Below are 19,208 nucleotides of genomic sequence, written 5' to 3' on the forward strand. Positions count from 1 at the left end.
AGCTGCTCTATTTGTTGTTGACATGATTTCTTAACAGTCCCATACTGGGAGTCATCTGGAATGATAAAATGATTGTATCACCCATATTGGGCTTCGTTTAAGACAGAAAGAAAGCTGGGAAGCTAGCAGATAAAGGAATATGTGAAGAAATTTCCTGTGCTGCTCTTATTTGAGGTGAAAGAGGGCAGAGTTTACCACAATTTTTGCTACCAAATTTGAGGGCCAGAAGAAACAAGCAGAAAAAACACAGTAAACAAAAGCAGAAAACGTCTTCGCAGTCTTGTCTTACTCATACAGCTATGCACATAAATACAGTAAACACATTGCTGTGTATTCCAAATAGATCCCCACTGCTGTAAAAGGAGACATTGGGAAAAAAGAAACAACAAACAACTCAATCAAAAAATTGAACTCTGTGACAGAGGTAAAATCACTCCTACAGAGTAGCTATAGAAGTGAAAGAATAGATAAAAGTAAAAATATTCCATAGCTTTCTCCAAGGAAATAGAGGTGGAATATGTGTGAAAATAATCAAAGCAGCGCCTATTTCATGCATATAATGCCTGAGTTGTTCTTCATTTCATATATATCTATACTGCAAAGCAGAGGCATCTCTGCCTTGTCTGCACAACAGGCTGCTTCCAGATGGGTGACTTGTGTAACACTATATGAGATACCAAGTTGAAGTCCCCGGCTTGCAGAGGAAATACAAGAATAAACTGAAACCAAGAGAGGAGAGGAAGTGTAGGGGTAGCTGAGAACTTCCGCTCTGTTGCTGAGATCCTCAGCCCTTTGTTGCTTCCTGACTCTTACAGCTGACAGGGGCAGAAGACAGGGAAATGCAATGGACTCCATCGAAGTCCCACACTGCTAATTGATTAAGAAAGTTTCTTTCTCCTTGATGATAGTGCAAATCTTCTACAATATCAGGTATCCTTCCTGACACTTTTTGTACTAAACTATTTTCCCTTATTTTCTTTCTTCTTACTCCTTCCCTTCTGAATCCTTCATGATTTCATTTCTTCATTCCACTTCACTCCTCCCCCTGACACTGTTGCCTCTGACGTGTGATGCTACATTATTCACACTGCCTTGCCTGCCGCTGCTTTGTTGCAAGCTCTTCAACGTAAGAGGGGAAGGATGACGTTGTGGATGCACTCTCTTTTTCTCCACAGAGTGTGATGATGCTTTTTACTGGGAATTGCCCAACTGTGGTGGTTTTGGTGCTTCCCCATTCTTTATTTATGGAATAAATGCGTGCAACTTGTGACAGCAACTCAGTGACAGCACTGCAGTGGCTGACTAAAATCCTGACTAAATATTGCCTATATAGGTACAGAGCTATGCAGTCTGAAACAACTTCTGAAACATCTGATTCACTGTTTTCAACAGGAGGCACAGAACATAAATGACTCTGATGGAAAATCAGGGAATCCTATACATTGATGGCTTCCTTTAGTCTCCATTATCTCACTGACAGTTCTTAATTTATTCACAAGAAACTAATCTGGAGGACATATGCTGGGAGAGACAAGAAAATACATTTTCTGCATCTTGAATCTATCTGATCTGTCAGTGTCTTTTTGATAGGCAGATATGAGAGTTTTAAATTTCCTTGATCTTAATGAATCATAGTATTCTCTCTGACGATAATAGAAGCTCCTATTTGCAGATATGGGGAAATGCATACTTAGCTGATTTTGTCAGCACTTCTATGGTATTTATGTGTCCAGGATCCCAAGCTCTTGCACTCCATCCTATGTGCATGTCCCAGATTCCATGCTCAGTGTTTAAGGCTGTGCTAAAAGATATGATTGTTCAAACAAGCTTATCCTGTCAGTCCATTCAAGGTTTGTGGAGAGACATTAATTTGTATAATTGCTGTGTTCCAGCATCACATACCAGTATTTAAATAGAAGTATTCATATAGCCAATACTGATTGTATGAACTTTTCCTAGGCTGGCAATATATTGAATAATTGCCAGCAGCAGCTCCCTGTAATAATTACTTATGTAATCTGTCTTCCCTCACCCATCTAATCATCATCTTTTAATTCCCTTAATATGATGCTTTTTTGCTGGAATTCAAGTTAGGTGAAAAGGGGTTTATCTTCAGGTGTGAACTGCCAGCAATTTTTATTATATATCAGTCAACATGAACAAAAGCTTTGTCTTCCAAAGCAGTCAGTCGTGGCACAGGGCTTTGTGCTATCACCTAGCACTGTCATAACTCAGTGCATTTGACATTAAATATTTTTGAGTCTGTGAGTTCCAACAGACAGGAAAAGATCCCTGGCTCAAATCCCTCCACTTGTTCTGGAGAAACTTGTCAGGATGAAGACAAGTCCTGCTCCTTCTCATAAGTAGTTCCTTTCAAATCAGTGTGACACACAGAAAAACAGAAGCCTGCAGCATCATGCAGTAGGCTGTAGTCAGCAGCGATAGCAGCTTGCTTATTTATGGTACGTTTTCCCTAGAAGAACTCTGAACACAAACACAACATTAAGAAAGTAAAAAATAAGTGCAAAGTATTGATTGTGTAGAAAAGGAGACGCCAGCCTTTGTCTACTGAATGAAGATTCCCCCTAATTATAAATGCATTTGCTTTTATTGTAATGGTTCAGAATCTTAATGGTTATCTAATGTAATTTTTATGGGATGAATATATTTCTTCACAACCTCAGGAACTGATCATGCTTTTAATTTGAGAGAGAGTTGGAAAAGCTCATTACCCACTAATTTGCCCTTTACATGTACTTAATTAAATTTGTAAACAAAATACCTGTAAGCAAAAAAGCCTGAAGTGGCTGTCACAGAGCTAGCACAAAACTATCTTTCCATCTCTTTTTGTCCTCAGAGCAGTCATGAGCTAGGTCAACTATCATCTTGAATTGAACTAATCGACAGCTTCCTCAGTTTAAGTGGGTTGTAGTGGGCTAGAAGCATGCTGGCACTTTTGTTTCTCCTGCTATGATCCTTTGCCTACACAATGATAGAGTAGCAACATCACTACCACAGCTATTTCAGCGTTAGCTCTTACCAGGAAAACATAGCAGAGCGTTCATTGCAGCTTCAAAATTCCTTTGAACCAAGTTTATCCCAGTGCAAGAAAATAGCCTGAGATTTTTTTTTTCAGTTCATGGATAATGTTCTAATCCATTCTGCACCTCACATTTTGACATTGCATGATTTTGTGGCATTAATCCATGTAAACTGTCCTTTGAAGAAATGCTTTGCAGTATGGCAACACTGAGAAGCAGAGCTCACAGGAATTAAAATCAGCACTATGGAGTCTCCTAATGTTGCCCCAACCATAAATTGTGAGATAATTATTACTTTTTAGTGATGGAGAACACTGTAAACTCTTTGTAATAGAAATGCAAACACAGCATCCATGATCTAAACAACTCACTTCAGCATCAATGCCACAAAGGAGGACAGATAAAAAAACGGAACAGAGAAAGGAAATTTTAGGAAGAAGCAGACTAATTTCAACGCAGTTACATGTGTACTGAGTTATCATAAAACCAACTTGAAAAAAACCATCTAGTTACTCACCGAAGACCTTGCATAGCAGGTAACAGAGAGGAGAAAGAGATTTTTAGGAAAACAATAAAAAGAGGATCTATTTCCTTGGCAATTTTCTTGATGATGTTAAAGAAGGTGTTAAAGAATCGATGAGGAAAAAAGAGACTTATTGTAAATGATCTGAGCATGGGTAAGGTCATGGAGAAAATGGGTTGATGGGCTGATGCATAAAAATGTAGGCCTATGATATTGCTGCTACTGTCTGGAGTGGGCATTTCATCACAGAATCAGGAATATCCTGAGTTGGAAGGGACCCACAAGGATCTTGGAGTCCAACTCTGGCTCTGCATAAGACTGCCCAATGTCAAACCCTATGTCTGAGAGCACTGTCCAAATGCTTCTTGAATTCTGGCTGCTTGGGACATGACCACTACCCTGGGGAGCTTGTTCCAAAGCGTAGCATTTTGTTTCACCTAATTTTATTGAATAAATTCTGCTTTCTGTTCACTGGGAAGTAGCTGCTGTGTAATATGTAAAAGTCAAGAGACATAAAAATAAAATAAAGCCACACATTTGGAATATGTTGAATAAAAATATTCATCATATTCAGAATAAACACTTCTTGGCACAAAGTAATTTCAGCTGTTTCTAAACTTCATATCAATTATGTCTCTTTGAAAAGTGTTAGTTTCTCACACTTGAGCCATTCCTATGATGTTTTGTTCTGAGTTATACTTCTACTTGCTTTCCTTGGGTTTTTGGTATGAATTCATATCACGATAAAAAGCCTCCCAATCATTTGTAACACGCAAAGGGGAAAATGCAAAAGTTATCCTGCTGTACAGGCAAAGAAATAGTCTCTCTCTTGTTTACTCGTGAAATGAACTGTAAGAGAACTTGAATATCCTTTTCATGCTGAAAATGCCATATGAACTGGGCAGAAATAATTGCCTTAGGCTCCTGTGGTAAATAGTGGATTAGCAAGAGGCACTCAGTATTGAACTAGCTATAACCTTTCCTTTAGGATGGCAGAACTGGCATGGTATCAAACCCATTATCTCCACTGGTAAAGCAGGGAGGGATACCAAAGCAGACAGACACTCTCTTTAATGTCTTGTCTAAGCTATTTTATTGATCTCTGGCAAAATCCTCTCCCATCCACTATGTCTCGTCTGCATGAGGTGAAGCTGCGCCGAGCAATTCAAAGCACTCAAATTACAAGAGCTATTTTGATAAAAAAAGCCACTTTCAGCTTTTGTGTAGCTATTTCTATGATAAAAATTCCACGTGTTAGGCTCTGCAGTCCAGTAAGTAGATCATGGGCACAGAGATTGAGAAGTTATAGTTCCTGTAAATGAAGGTAGATTTTCAAGGGAGTGGGAGTCTGACCCAAGATGCTTTTACTTCTGTTCATCTTGAGATTCCTGTGGCTAGATTCAGACTTTTTCCTTTGTGCACTTCAGGTTTCCATTGATTTCTCCCACTTAAGAGCTTTCAGTAGTTCCCAAAATCTTGCCTGGGTGAAATCCTGGACCTGTTATAGTTGAAGGAAACTTTGGAATTTTTCCAACATATCATCTGCTACAGATATTTCTGAGCATTCAGAAATGAAGAACTAAAAATGAGATTCCTGCACTTCCTGATGAGCAAAATGGAGAAAATGATTAACTGTATCTGTAAAATATATTATAATCTGTGAAAAGTTGCATTTGAGTGATTAGAAAAGAGATTTCCTTTTCCAATATCAACGAACCCCCCAAAATTCAAAATATCGTTCCATAAAACTTGTTTTATGTGCTTTTACATTCAATTATATTTCAACTACCTATAAAGAAAAAATCAAAATTAAAAAACTGCTTCCCTCTTCCTTTTCAGCATTTACATAAATGAGAGGGTAGGATGATGAATTCAGGGCTGAGAGTAGGTCTGCAAGTTCTGTGCCTGTATCCCCTGTAACTCTGCATTGGTTTGGGACATGTTCATACCAGGAATATTTTGAACATGATTTTTGGCATGAACTTATGTAGATTAAATCTTCTCTTCTATATGCTGCGTATAGAGAAGTGATGTTTTTCAAGAGAAATGCTCAACATTCTGGATGAGATGCACAAGGCAATTTCAGAAGACAGAAATCTGCCTCTCACACCAAACTGCACATCTTGCTTTGAGTATGGTTCAGACTATGCTGGGGATTCTGATATGTACAGCAGCAGCAAAAGCAGCCTGCTCACTCTCCTTTGACTGTGGCTGCATTCTGCCCAGTTTCCTTGATTCCCACTGCCTCTTGCAATCCAGAAGGCACATAGGGTTGTTACTGAGCTCCATGCTGACTGATAAGAGAGGACAGCACAATGCTGCTACAGCACTTTCCCTGATTCAGGGGCACATGCTGTGGCACTGTCTGGAAGTTAGACACCACCACTAACTGTCATGCTGTCCTGTTGGCATGAGGGCATTGAAACTGCCACATAACAGGGAAAATTATTTATCATATGCATTGCATGCCATATATATGATATATAAAATATAAATGATGCCACGCTGCAACCTTACTAGTAGAAGTCAGTTAACTCCCTAAGATAAAAAATAATTGTGGGAGTAGAAGAAGACTGATGACTCCTCATCACTGACGAATCGATTTCAGATAAACTTGAGAATACTCCATTAACATTTGAGCAGGTCCTAAGTAGTTACACAAGGCTGCAGCTCAATTGGATTTTCTAAACAAGCAGATAAACAATAGCTCTCTTGAGATACACCATCTGTATTCATTAATAACTTGAAAATTTCTTAGTAAAAATGGGCAGTAGGAACCCGAGTATGGGAACCCACTGAGAAGATATTGTTCTAAAGGTGTGGGTTTCCACAGCTGTGTCCTAAGCCAAGGGTCTAGTGTAGAAACAGATGAATTACACCTCAGATTTATCTACTTCTCTGCTGACTGTAAAGTGAACCAGAGGCAAGCGCTCAGATGGGGACTTGGCTAAATCTTCATTATTGAGGTGGAAGGTTATACAGGATAGTTGTGTTAAATGATAGTTTAGATAATTAGATAAATGATTGTATTTCTCATTTTAGAATGCTCACAGAATATTCTCAAATATCCCTTGAAATCTTGTCCCTCAGTTTGAGCTTATTTGTGAAAGGAAAACTGTGCTCCTGTGACATCTCTAGGCTGGCATTATTCACCCAGCCAAGAGAGTTCCAAGCCAAACACCACATCCAAGTGGCGCTCTGATTTTCTAGGTGAAGTTCTAGTGAAGAGGGTTAATCTGGACCTTTCCAAGGTTATGTTGTTATCAACTCCCCCATACTGTGATTTCTGGTGAGATAAGCACTAGTCCTCTATATACATTATACTACTTATAAACCTCGTTGCTTCATTATCCTTATGTCAAGTAGTACATAACCCAGGCTAGGGTCAGAAGACTGCTTTGAGAACTAATTGGGGATAGAAGAAATAAAAGTAAAAAGGATTTCTGTAGGCTGTGTTTTCTGAATATTTCCTTGATGGAGAAGAAAGTATTTTTGTAAGCTATCTTTATAGACCAGTTCTGTTGCTTAAGAGTATCAACCAGTGCACATTAATTTGCTGTAATATTTTGAAGCTTTAGAACAAGCTGCTCCCAGGATTTTTGTGCCCTGGTGAATATTGGTATGAGGGAAATGAATTAGATTTCAGATTTTTGTACGTCCTGAGTGCAGTACTTTCCCTCTATATTACTGGCTGAAAAACAGACTCAGAGGTCACTTCACTGCCAAATGTCTCAAGATTATATTAGCTACTTCAATGTTCTGTTGTGAGAACATTGTTTTTTTAGAAATGAAGCTTTTGTGGAGGGAACGGTCTGGAAGCACCAAGTGAATGATCCCCTGCCAGGCATGACTCTTGATTGCTATGAAGGGTGATTTGGGCTGGAAAGGATGAGGAGTAAGATAGGAAAGAGAAGATGAAGTACTTATATGCTTATAGGCTTGTTCTTTCTGTAGAAGAAATGATTTCAACAATGCAAGGAGGTGGGAAGATATTCCAATTGCAAAGATGTATTTCAAAGAAAGAACAGGGCATATAAAAACTTTCTGATAGTAACTGTGGTAGCACTACAAAATTGAGGGATAGGGCAGGTGAAATACTGCCCAGGCACAGTTGTGCCTGCTCCATTCTAGGAAGGCAGCATGGAGATGGGCCAGATTGTGGCTGCTGCAATGGGCTACTTGCTGTGTGGCATGCACCACAAATGCAGGGGCATTATGGCTGGCTGGGAAGCACCAAAGGTGTTACCCTGTAGACTTTTGATAAGCCCTGGCCTTCTCTCCTCCGGATTTGAGGTCTTTAAAGAATGCAGTTTATGCATTTTATTTCACCAGAAAAATTGTATGATCACAGCCCATGGAGATCTGCAGAGGATAAAGTAGGATTCTTCTCCCTAATTTATGATTTCTGTCTCTGACGTAGACAATCTGCATCTGCTCCACTCACTGTAGACTCCCTTTGAGTCAATGAGGAGGAATAAACACTTTTAGGACATGAATCATCTGATGCATTGTAGACATTTACATTAGGATTGGATCATTTCCACTGTAGCATTGCCTACTTCCTCTCTACTTGATTAAAGAGAGAACTTGGCTCAGAAATAGATGTCACCAGCTAAAGTTAGGCGAAATTAATCCCACACAGGCATCCTGCTGTAGAGATGCTAACTAAATGGGTATTCAGGAACATCTTTTTTCCTGTTGTTCTGAGAAGGAAATCTAGAAAGGCAGGAATGGGGATGGTAGGCATGTTCTGGAGAAATCTATGTAAGAAACAGAGCATAGAAGATATTTGTAAAAGAGCTTGAAAAGTGGTGAATAGGGTGGTGAGAAGATTGCATCTGATTACAAATTATTCAGAACAAACTAATTTGAAATTGACTGCAAAGAGCTGTAGCAGAAAATCATAATAGTGAGTAACTGGGTAATAAAATGACAAATGAAAATTAATGCTCATAAGTGCAAAGTAATGCAAATGGAATAAAAATAAGTCAAACTATTCATACATAATAACAGGCTCTAAATTAGTGATTACCATTCAGGAAATACATTTTGGAGTGACTGTAGGCAGATTTCTGGAAACTTCAGCCAAATGGATAAAAGAAGATATTATATAAATTCAAATTTCTTTGTTGTGTGCATTACACAGTCAGGCTAGACGCTAGGAAATAAATTTCTGTGAGGGTAGTCAAAGACCAGAACAGGCTTCCTAGAGAGGTGGGTGATGCCCAGGCTGTCAGTGTTCAAGGGGCAAGTGGACAATGCCCTCAGTTACACACTTCAACTTTTGGTTAGCCAAGATGGATGTGATGATGTTTGAAAGGCCCTTCCAATGGAACTATTATATTCCATTCCAGTTCAGCAAAAAATTCTTGAATAGTTAGTTCTTGAACAGGTAACCGCTGGAAAATAGCATTTATTTTATCTTTGCGGAGTTTGTTATATCTTGGTAAACTTCTATTTCTTACACAGGTTCCTAAGATTCTTGCTCATTATTGCTGTTGGGTCCATATGCTGGGCTAAATGGCATTTAGCGTGATGCAGTGTGACAGTTTGTGTGTCAGTAGGTGTGAAAAGAGTCTGAGAGAGAAACACTGTGGAGGAGGACTGTGCCAAGTCTGAACTGAACAGGCGACCATTGCTGACATTCTTGAGTGTAATCCTGGCATAATGATTGGCAGAGCTCTCCTCTGATAGGTCAACAAGACATAATAATGTGTACTTCTGACCTGGAAAAACAGCTGTAAGTGGGAGAATGTGTGCAATCTATTGTTTTCTAGTTCAGTGTTAATGTGAAGTAAAAGGTCCTTGGTTTGGTTGAGGTATGTTCTGGCCAAAATGGCTCTATGTGTTATCAGAAGCAAATGAGCCACAATTTGCATTTTCGAACATCAAAAGCTCTGAGCAATGTGGACTGCTGGTGGTGTAACTCAAAGCAGCTGGAAAATTGCTTCCTGAGAAGTATGAGGCTGACTTTTCTTCCCTCTCCCCTCCCACAGTTACTATGTATATCTCTGGACAGTTAAAGGCTGAAATCAATGCAACAGACTCAGACTCATTCCTTTCCTAGTGGTTTGGTCTGTTGAAAATTATTGTAGGGAACACCAGAAATCTGAGGACTGGAATGCAGTTTTTTATTTAGGATACCAAGGACGTGGACCCATGGCAGATGAAAGGGAATTTAGTCGTAATTATAGGTTCTTCCTAACTGTGGAAGGAGATGGTAGAAAAGTAGCAGATCCAGCTACAGTGTCCTGAGTTGCTTATTTCACAAATGTTGTTTACTTCCTAATGGTATAATTAGGACAACTTAGGAAAATGATTAATTAAACATCTTAATTCTTCCTTTGTTTATATTTTTTTTTACACAGTGACAGAGCCATGGATTTTTCCTTGCCTTATACTAGCACACAAAGTTGGAATTAAGCCTTAACTTCTTACTGCACTCAGAATATCACTTTGTTTCATTAAAACAAAACAGACATACAATTTCAAACAGCTGTATTGGAATGGGAATAGTAATAGTTATGACATTATGAAGAAGCTGAGAAGTGTTCTTACTGGCTGCATTATTATGAAGGGCACAAAGTCGTTCAAAAAGTGTCATACTGAGCTTATTGAATTGATGGCAGTCTTCATTAGGGTTTGGTACTGGACCCAAGGGTTTCTTCTGTACTGAAAAATGAAGAAAAGAGCAAGAGAGAGGAAAAGCATCCTGATGCTTAATCGAAATTCACTGATACATTCAGAATCAAATCTGCAGTCTCCAATGATTACAATCCTTCTGCAACAACTTGCTGCCCTTCCACCCCCTCTCCCTCCACTGTCATTTGGCAGAGGAAGGATGGGGTCTATCTGGGTTAATTGGTGCCTGTTGTTCTGCTCACTCAGTTCTAACTTCAGATCTTTGAAGTCTCTCCTATTGACACAGCCAGCCACCTGGACCATTAGATTCCTGGGAAGGTTTTCAGGACTGGATTGAAATAATTTGAATTTATGATTTATTTCAAAGTAGGGCAGATTTGGCTTGGCAGTCTGTGGGATGTGATAAACAAGGAATTCCATAAGCAGCATCATTTCAAGAAGCATACAAATACTGTAAAGTTACCATTTTATTTTGCAATATTTGCAGATTAGTAGAATTCTGCTCAGAGTGAATGGCAGTCAAAACCATGTAGCACAGCTTTAGCTTGTTCAGTGGTAAGTTTACACCTTTTCTTTTGTGGCTGGTGCTTATGGAGTCTTACTTCTCCCCTGCAACCAGAGCCATTGCTCAGACCAGCTGAGCAGGAGCTGAGTCCATCCGCCATCTCAGCAGGACTGGTTGGGTGAAGAACATGGAATATAAAGTAAATGAAAGTGACACACATCAACAGTTAAATGAAAAAAATCTTTGTGGGGATTTGCATGTTGTCAGTTCTTGCCTTCCAGCGTACCATAAGCAAATTGCTTTTGCTATGCAACTGTTTTATTGATATAGCATTAGCACAGTACACATCAAGAAAGTATGAATTTTTCCTTGGGGATATCAGGGAACTTTGTTAGAAGCAACACATAGTTTTACTGTTTTCTTGCTGCTTTTGGCCTTGAGAATTGCATTTCTGTTGTCTCAACTGCAATTCAGTTTAAGCCCAAAAACTCCAGAGCAAATCCCCAGATGCTGTCATGGTGTCTTCATGATTCAATGATCTTTATACATTAAAATCTCCTGCTGCTTTTAGGATTGTTTCCTTGTCATGGCTGGAGTAATATTTCAGTAAACTTGGAAACACCCCACTGAATTCCTTGCTATCTTTACTAAGGTGCTTCATCTACTCAGGTTAATGCACCTAAAATCAGTTTCTGTATTTCAGCAAAGTGCTAGTCTCAGATAAAAACACACAGTTACAAATGTTCGTAATTCAAAATTACTTTTGTCTGTATGATTTTAACAGTGCAGTTAACACAGATGCTCCCTGTTAATATCGATTCTAAAAGACTGTCTTCCACAATTTCTACTTGTAATGAAGATCTAGAGACAGCAGTTTGTGTTCTCCCCTTCTTGTTTTCCAGCAGTGTTACCATTCAAAAACTAATTTCGAATTAAGCCTCTTGCATACTTACATGTTTTTTTTTACTATTTTTCTTGTATATTTCATCTCCTAGTCCATGTGGTTTACATGCTGCTCCTGTGTGATTTAGTGGGGACAATTTTCTAGAGACACTTACAACACTTTCTTCTAAAGAACATATCCAAGGTGCTCAAGTTCATATACCTGCCACAGAGAAAGCATTACTAAATCACTTTTCTTCTTTCACATGCCTCCCAAAAGGTAGAGTATTTAATTGCACTCCATGTTTCTCTCTCACTGAATGCCAGTCACAGAGCAAATTGTTTAAACTTTTATAATACAAAAGCCAAAAGTGACTGGACTGGAAGAGATTACACTCTTGGTAAACTGCTTTACCACCCGCTAGATTGAATCAATACCTTCTTTTCCTATAATATGGCTTAAAGTAAAAAAGAAGAAAACAACCAAAGAATTCCATCCTCTTCAAACGTCATCAACAACAAAATCCATGCACAAAACCAAAAACAATGCTCAGGGTTTTAATTCAATGAAAAACAAAGTCATTCATACATTTCAGATTAGTGTATAATGTTTGAATTTCTGGATAGAAATTAGTAACTTCACTTTAAGATATATTCTATCCAATGAGACATCCTTAAGGGAAACGTGCCTCAGATTCACCTTTTCCTTTGAGCAGAGCCTTTTGTCATTGATAGCAATTCCTGTGTCTGCTTCTGCCTGAGTATCCTGCAGCTCCTGGAGAAAATAGGGGAAACCTTCCCACCTGCAGTTACCCAGAAAGAATGTTTGGTCAAAATACAAAGCAGAAAAGCAGGAGTGGAACAAGAACAGTCCTCTGGGCATTTGCAGCCAAACTACACCAAGAATGGGAGCACTGACAGTACTGCTGAACCAGAGCCAGTTCTGCAGCTACTGCCTGTGTCTATCAGCTTTTCAGGAATGCCATGTGGAGTCATCTTGTTCCAGAACCCTGAATACATACTGCCTCCCAGTACATCTCTTCACTAAACTGGACATAACTGCAGGCTCTCAGTCAAACCCTGTTCAACTTAAAGGCTGATCCAGCTTATAGATTTGTTCAGATGGTACATTTTAGTTGAAGAAAAGATGAAGTAAAACTCAGCTCCTTGTTTTCAAATCTAGACTATCTTCTTCACCCTTAGACCAGGGTCTTTCTATTAGCTGAATATAAAAGGGCCTCCTCCTGCTGCCTGTTTTCTGGCAGTAATCATCACAGGTGCACCTGGAATACAGGATGGTTTGTTGAGTCCAGTGAGCTGCTTTACCTCCCCCTCTCCTCATTTAAATCACTGAAAAATAAATGCAATGGCAAGTCATATGTAACAAAACTCCCTGTGTGGGCATAGAAGTGTCTGCTACAGTTATTGGCTGAATTAACTGTGTACTTAGGGAAAGCTGACAATCCTACAGGATGTGTGTTCTTAGCACAGAAGGACCTGGATTTGCTCTATTCAGGAAATGCAGTTATTCCCCTTGGAATAATTATGAGAGTACGGTTACACTTCAGAACAGATGTTCATATCCATGGGAGACAAGTGTCATGGCACTTTTGAATTCCTTGTTTGAGCAAATCTGTCACTGTATTGCCCCAATATGCAATATAAACATGCATTATAAACATGTCCTAATTGGGCTAAGCTCTCCAAGATAAAGGTTTCAGGATGCTTAACACTTTCTGAAAATGGAACGAGTCGACAGCTGAAATTTGATGTATATTTCAGGTACTCCTGCATGAAAGAAAACAGCTTCTGTCTGCCACCCACTCACATTTCCCATGGCTGCTCACTCTGTTGTTACCTCTTCTGTTTCTTCTACAGCTCACAGGGATGAGCAGGGAACAGCATCAAGTGCCTGATGCGGCTGAAAATAGACAGTGCATTTTGCCAGGTTATTTTTCAGGCAGATCAGTTGCCTGATAGAACTCAGAGTGTGAACACTTCTGGTAGCACAACGGAGATGGAGGAGAGGCAATGAGATAGGAGGCCTGGGATTTCTTAGATTGCTTTGAGCTGAATGAAAAACCAGAGCTGGAAATGTTTCACAGTTTTTCTATGCTTCCCAGCAAATAAAAGTTGTGACTATTTCTCTGCCCCAATTTACGTGAAAGCAAAATGGCGTACAGAGGACTATAAAAAGGAAGTGATTAATCTCTGCTTTATCTCTGCTTCCTGTGAAGATCAGCAGTGTTTTTCTGGATGAGTGTTTTGCTTAGAGTGAGCTTTGTGTGCTGCAGCTGCAAGACTGCAGACGAGCTGCTCCAGGAAGAGCATAGTGGTGTCAATGGGTAGCAATAGGAAAGAGTAGTTTGTGTTAGAGTCATATTCTGCTCTGTGGATTGTTCATTTTTACTATCTGGAAGCCTGCAAACATCATATGGCCATGTCCCTATGTGAACAGTTTATGGGCTGGTTCGGCCCAGTTCTGTGACCAGCGGGGTGGGGAGATTTTGCAAAATCTGCACCTCCAGAAAAGGGAAACAAGGGACCCCAAAATAATTAAAAACAATGGCAATGATCTGAGGAGAAACAAACTAATTTACTAAATACGGTATCGGAATGCAAGATAATACACTACAATACAATATAATTAGAATTGAATATTGAATAAATCAAATACAATGAGAGAGTGTGCAAAAGGTGGATAGGCTTCACCATAACACTAAGGTGAGATGTGCAGTCTGTTTGAGCAGCAGGAAGGAGAGCCTGATGAACAAGGATGCATCAGGTGACCTTGCCAGGGGTTGTATCTCCTCTCTGACCACAAAGCCCCTTGGGGCATGAAGTTCTTCTCTTCTGGACAGGTACCCAGAACTTGAGCACCCAGAACACTTTAGCTCCCAGTGCATACATGATATTATGATGTGATATTCCCACACAAATGCTGAAGGTGTGCAACTGTGTGGAACTTCCTTACAGGGGAATAGCTTCAGCCACCTCCAGAAGCAGCAGGTTAGGTGGAGGTGTCACAAACAAGGTCACAAACAGACTTCATTTAGAGATGGGCAAGACTAGAAAATCCTGTTTGCTCTAGACGTGGTCCTTGTTCCTCACTGATTCATTCCTATAATGTGTTTCAGTCTTTGGTATTAACTGTGTGTGTGAGTGTAGGAGGGGAGGAGGAGTTGTTTGGTAGGGTAAATTCCATCATTAATTCCTACAAAATAAGGAGATGCTTGTTTCTGCTTTCTTATAATCCTATCACCATATCACAGGCTGTATCCCATCACTGACATCTGCCCTGGTTTATAGTACCAACTTCCTTCAGCTTTGTTTTCTTAAATGTTAAGCATTCAAAATTGGGCAATATGAGCATGATCGTGAAGAGCCATAAAATGCAGTTTTCCTAAGGGAGATTGTTAGGTAGTAACTGGGAGTGATTTCTCTTGTCATTAAGTCTATCTCCTAACAGTGTAACTTCATTTACTGCCATTGATTTTCTCTTGATTTTGTTACATCTGATTTATATGTTTATGAAAGAGAACAAGATCAAAGCAACGATGAAATCACTTAGAGTCACTTTGTGTTTTATTCTTCTCACTGTCACCAAAGTAGAACAGTTTCATAATCAGCAGAGATCTCCTTACAGGCTTTCATCCAGGAAGGCATTTAAATGCCTATCCAAGTCTGCTCCTGTTCAAGAAAACAGGTCTTGGACTCGTGCATATCACTGAGTAAGCGATCTCTTCCTAAATCAAAGTAATGACAGTTAGGTTTAGTTCTGTATGGGTGATGCCATAGCTGACTAAGTGATGTTAATAATAAGCCAAAGGACACATCACTGTAATTAATCTTTAAATCTACAGATTGTGAAGTACTTTTTTGTGCAGATGCTTACTATGCATGTGTACCCTGCAGATAAATCTAAGAAAGAAAATATCCTATCAAATGGGTCATGTAAACATAAAAATGTTCTGCTGCAATATGGCTATCTCATCACAGATTCGTGGTGCCTCTATAGTTTATTAATTTATCCATTGATCACATCTAAATTCCTGCTCAGTTAACTTCAACAAATTAATAGATTCTTAGGAGAGTTAGGAGAGTTTTTCTTTTCAGAAAAAAATGCAAAGTACATTAAAAGGTTAAAATAAGATTCTCTATCCAAAAAAAAAATGTCATGTAATCATTTTTCACTAAACATGACAGAAAAAAAATGAGGAAGAATGATGTTTTTTAGGCAATCAGTATGTGGGTTACAGTTAAGAAAAAAAAAATGCACACAAAGGAGGAAGTTTGATAGAATATTACTAAGCCAGAATGAAGTTTCAGAAAACTCCGTTAAAAATCCTCCAGTTTTGCTTGAACTTTCTCACATACCTTAAACAGTTTTGCTTACAAAAGATAAAACCAAGACTGATACGCTGATTTCATTCACGTTTTCAGTAGAGCACAGGTAAATCAGCCACAAGATGGCAACAGACCATGCAGTGAAAGAAAATTACTGCAGATGACTTTAACCCCTTCACTCTTGGCTGAAGTACACTGCTTGTTTAGCTTCAGGAAAATTAATGAAGGATAGACAGGGGAGTAAATATTTTATGAAAAGATAACTGATGGTCCCATGGCTGCTATAACAGTGTTTCTTGTTTCTACTCCCTCTCCATTTACTGCTATTTGTGTGCAGGGACCTACAGGTTTGACTAAGTGAAAGCCCATGATCATCCTGCAGTAAGAAAAATGGAGTACTTGTGAATATTGAAGAAACAACAATATGAGCTGCTCTTGGCAGTCCAAAGGATGGTTTCATTGGTAGAAAGAGACAGATGCACTTCTGCCCTACAGCAATAAAAACAGAGACAGCATAATGTTATGAAAAGGGATGGAAAGAGGATAGCACACTGTTCAAAGCCATGCTTTTAGAGATTAATAATGAAAACTTCAGCAGCAAACTAAAGACCCTGGGGGTAAGAGGTGGTGAAAAGGCACCTGAAAGTCTTGTATGAGCATACAATAGCAATGAGTCACCATCCAAGGCAGCTGCAGAAAAGAGCAACGTGATCATAGGATGCGGCAGGTGAACTGCAATTTTTAGATATTTGGAAGGACGTTGTGTTGATGTTTTTTTGCATTCCTCGTGTGCCGCAGTGATGAGGTATATTAAGGCACTGCTGGTGGGGCATGGAGGCAGCTCCTCACCTTTTGCCTGGAATACAACTCAGTTTTCTGATGTGGTTACAAAGTAAGAAATTGGGAAGTGCCAGGCTGACATACAGCATTTGCAGAATCAGGATTAAAGTATTCATTAGATCTGAGGGCAAGAGGAAGTTTCCCTTAGGTGAGAAGGTCAGTGATTGAATGTGGTTTATGCTCTCCTGGGTGACAGGAGGGTATTACTTAAATCCTAAGGAAACCCTTGTGACATGTTACAGATGTTTTTCTGATTTTCTATTACTGCCTTCAGCTCATGACACACTGTGCAGAACAGGTAGATTTGTGAGATGTCTTCAGTCAAAAAGCTTATTACATCATGCACTGCAGCAAAGGACTATGGACTAAACAGCAGTACTACTTTCTGTCATATACTACATAGCAGTATTTTATTAGTCCTTGTCCCTAACTGTTTGGTAGAGAAATATTGAGGAAGTTACAAGTTAAATGAATCACCAATCTAGAGTTAGGCCACAAATAGGCAAGATATAGATGAGAAGTCTGATTCCTTTTCTGTCCTCCTTACTAATTGATTCCCTACCCCACTACCTTTGAATTGCCATGTTGCTACTATGCTCTCAGACTGCCCACTGCTCATAAATATCAGAATAATAAATCTGTTAAACTGTTGACCACTTCTGGCTATCCCGCGAAAGGTCATGCTTCGTGCTATGATATCCTCTGCATAAAATCAGACAAAGCAAATTGAAATCCTTTCCAACCCTTGTAGACAGCTGGGCTGTGCTTTGTCACTGGAGATTGAATTGCTAATACAATTTTGCTTACAGTTCCCGGTCTTTTTGTATAGATTTAAAATTTAACAAGGAGTTATTTGCACCAGCTACCAATTTATTATTAGGTTGCTCTGTTTATTTGTTTTTATTAATTCCACTAAAGGATAGGTATATGTCCTGATCAACCACCTTGATTATTTTATTGTAAATTGCATATCAGTTATTTTCTGCTCCTCACTGATGACAGTTTCAATGAAGATAAATATGTTTTTCTTGTTGTACAAATTGCATTATTACAGACTAAGACAGATGGAGAGATGTTTAATAAGTAGTCCAAGTTTTCCCTCTAAATTTTATTTATTTGGGGTACACAAGAACAAAGACTGATGAAACTGTTTTACAAGAACATTATCCATGGATGGAATACATTAAAGTTGTAGGGTAATGACAGGGATTCACTATTTACATGTGAAAAATAGTGAGGATAAAGATAAATGTCAGTTAAAAGGTCCCTATCTTCCGAGTCCTAGATGGAACCAGTTCATCTTATAATAAATCTTACACTGGTGCTACCAACCAGAAAATAAGTACATTTGGTTTAAAAGGGAAAGGAGAGAATGCTCATGGAAAAAGATAGCTCTGCTGTTTCCGTATAGCTCATATAATATATTTATATATGTAAGATAATGTACATACATATAATATACTATAGGGTCTAAGGTATGGAAGACGTTACTAAATTGCCAGAGCTTCTCCAAACATTTAAGAATCATAGAATGGCCTGGGCTGAAAAGGACCACAATGATCATCTAGTTTCAAACCCCCTGCTATGTGCTGGGTTGCCAACCACTAGAACAGACTAGAAGAAGCCTATTTGTGGGAAAGGGTTAATTGCATTTCATTGTGTGATTTTTGACAACTTGCAATAGCCTTCTGAAAAAATGATTGTTAAAAAAATGTAGTTTTTTTTTTTTTGACCAATTACATTTTCACTTAGAAAATTAATCTACTTTTAAAAGCATGCCATTTCAAAATGATTGAAACAGAAAAGGAGTGGTTTGAGCTCTGTCTTCTCTCTCTCTCTCTCTCTCTCTCTTTATTTATTTATTTTTTGGCCTATAATACATTTGTGAGCACTGTCAAGATTCTGCCTATTATGACTTAGCAAAGTAACCTGAAAAATCTTATAAATTTGCACAGGAAGTGAAAACTGTTTTCCATGTGGCTTTACTTATTGTGTGCATTTTCTGATCATTTTTTTTTAGCTCCACAGTGCAAAAGTATTTCATTGTATTTCTCTACTCTCCTGTCCTAAGTCCTACAGCTTCCTCCTTTCTAAAATGACTCCAAAAGGCAACAGTTTCCTCTGTTATTGATTTCATGTATCACGATTTCAATCTGTTTCTTGTTGAGTATGTCACCATGACTTTCCATGTCTGATTTCATTCTCTAGAAAGTGATGCCTAGATATTGCTACCTGTATGAGTGGGCAGAGTTCTGATCTGACATTGATTCTGCACACTTTATCTGAAGTGCAGCAAGAACTGCACAAAAAGAGGTCCTAGATCCACATTATTGCTGGAGCACATGTAGAACTTCAAGAGCTAAAATCTGTCTGCAGCTTTAGCAAGTTACGTTATGTATGAAAGAAAACCCAAACACACCCAACACCG

General features: G+C 38.9%; 1 long non-coding RNA gene across 1 annotated transcript in view; it reads left to right on the forward strand.

Moving 5' to 3' along the window:
• The first annotated feature begins 818 nt into the window (after window positions 1-818).
• LOC122178278 overlaps window positions 819-19,208 on the forward strand; it is a 55,190-nt gene continuing 36,800 nt past the window's right edge. The window contains exon 1 of the long non-coding RNA XR_006178266.1: window positions 819-930. This is a non-coding gene — a long non-coding RNA (uncharacterized LOC122178278). The remainder of the gene's footprint in view (window positions 931-19,208) is intronic.

Source organism: Lagopus leucura, unplaced genomic scaffold, assembly GCF_019238085.1.
Source record: "Lagopus leucura isolate 7727_CA_CO unplaced genomic scaffold, USGS_WTPT01 Super-Scaffold_100001, whole genome shotgun sequence".
In the NCBI taxonomy this organism is placed as follows: Eukaryota; Metazoa; Chordata; class Aves; order Galliformes; family Phasianidae; genus Lagopus; species Lagopus leucura.